Raw genomic sequence first — 2,300 nt, forward strand, 5'->3', positions numbered from 1 at the left:
CGCCCCCCGGGGTCGGCGATGAGTGGTTTCGGGAGGTGATAAGCGAGTGGGGGAAATGGGAATGGGACGACGGTGGACGGGAAAGCGTCGCTGGCTGGAATGGGCCTCCAGCGGACCCACCCGCTGCTGGGGGCCCATTGTCGACTTGGGTGCTCTTGCTCTTGGCCCGGCCCAAGTAAGTTTGGGAAGATTAAAGTAACTTTGTCATAATAAACCACGTGGGTATCACTTGATTTTCAAGCAACTTGCCAGGATTTTGCAAATTCTAGCACGCCTTGAGTAGTGCAAAAGAAATACGGAATGACGTTTTTGTGAGCATATGTGTCTGTACTGTGTGAGTTGCAAAAACCTACTCCATATATAAAAAAAGAAATGCTGGAGAAAATGGTTTCATACTAGACCGGTTTGTTCCAAGAACTCATTTCTCTTACTTCAGGACATCAAAATAGGAATTCGTTTTAATTTTGATTGTAACATATTTCTTTTGCCGTATGTATTAGATTCATATATAAATTTTTCTTAGTTTCTTCTAAAAACAATTTTTCCATATACTTGATAAGTACTTTTTCCTACTTTTAACACCAAAATTCAATAAGTAAAAAAACATTTCATATTCTTTTATTATGAAATTTATCTTTTTGCTTCAATATTTGTGTGGAAATATAGATTTTTATCTATTTAATGATTGTATTTAGTATGGATTCTTTGTTTAAAATTGGATCATTTGATGACCATAACAGTCAACGGTGTAGATATTTCCATTTTTCGAACTTAAAGTGATCATTCCAAGTTCTCCGAGTAGATATGGTCCCTTTATTTTATCAGTTCTTGATTCTTAAATAGCTCTCACATTTCCTTGCATTACCAAAATCCATGCATAAATAAATAATCAGAAATAAATATAAATTATTCAAAGTCATATCAATACTTTTTTATCTTTTCCTCTAAAAACATAATCAAATGAAAAATCATATGTACTGTCCAGGTGAGCACACACACGTGCACACCTCACCTTAAGCTTTAATCGAAGAACCAATTCCGAAATCATCACAAAGTTTAAAAAAAACCAAATCTCCAAAACTTGACAAACATGTACAACTCCTCATGTTTAACCAATATTGCGCTTCAAAATGTGTCTCAGTGCTGCTGGTTGCTGTTCGGCAGCCTGAACGACCCGCCGGCGTACAGCGCCCGGAACACCGGTCGTATCCTCGCCGCCAGCACCAAGCTCACCGCCGTCCCCAGCGCACAGCACCCGGCCAGCACGACGAACGCGACCCTGAAGCACTCCGGGCCAATGCACGCGTGCGGGTGCCCGCCGCTGTGCCTCTGCCTCGCGGCCTCGCCGTCGTAGAGCCGCCCGGCGAGCTCCTCGGAGAAGAGCACAGCGCCCAGCGGGTTAGCCACGGCCATGAGGTTGTAGAAGAGGCCGAAGTTCTTGAGCCCGAACAGCTCCGACACCGTCGGGATCATCACGGCTAACTGCACGCCGTAGCAGAGGCCGACGACGGCGGCGCAGGCGTAGACGACGCCGGGGGTGAGGGCGTACGCCAGGCAGAGGTAGGCGACGGCCAGGACGGTCTGCGTCAGCGACATCCAGATGGGCCGGGGAAGCAGCAGCACTGACCGGACGAACTTCTCGGAGATCGCGCCGCCGCCGAGCCGGCCGAGGAAGTTGCCGAGGCCGAACAGGGACAGCAGGATTGTCGTGTCGGCGATGCCCGCGGCGGCGCCGATTTGGGCCAAGTTGTTGAGCACGGTGACCCCGGTGCCGACGCCGATGAAGTAGCCGAACCAGAGCAGCCAGAAGTCGGCCTTGACGAGGGCCTCGGTGAACTTGAAGTCTTCTCCCCTCCTCGGCCGCCTCTTCCTCTTCACCACGGCACCCTCGCCTTCGGCCAGCAGCACGTCCACCTTCTCGGAGTCCTCGTCGGCCGGCGGTAGGTCCGATGGGATCAGCAATGGCTCCTCCTCGGCCGACGCCGGCGGCTCTACTAGAGTTGGCTTCTTTTTCCTGAACAGCGTCATCTTCACCGGAATGGCAAGGGGCGCCAGGAGCAGGAGCACAGTGACGCCGAAGAGCGCGTAGCTGGCTGCGTCGGAGAGCTTGACGGCGCTGCCGAGGACCGTCGTGCCGACTAGGTACGCGCCGAGGAGGACGCTGGCGGCTTGCGCGAAGGCGAAGTGGCCGTCCTGCATGGCGTCCTCCTCCTCGCCGCCGCGCCGATCGCCGGCTTGCACGGCCTGACGTAGTACATGGTGGAGAGGCACACGATGGGGATGCCGACAGCGAGGAGGAG

General features: G+C 51.8%; 1 pseudogene; it reads right to left on the reverse strand.

Moving 5' to 3' along the window:
* Nucleotides 1-906: 906 nt before the first annotated feature.
* Nucleotides 907-2,300, reverse strand: LOC101779649 (annotated as a pseudogene).

The sequence above is a fragment of the Setaria italica genome, chromosome VI, assembly GCF_000263155.2.
Source record: "Setaria italica strain Yugu1 chromosome VI, Setaria_italica_v2.0, whole genome shotgun sequence".
Classification (NCBI taxonomy): domain Eukaryota; kingdom Viridiplantae; phylum Streptophyta; class Magnoliopsida; order Poales; family Poaceae; genus Setaria; species Setaria italica.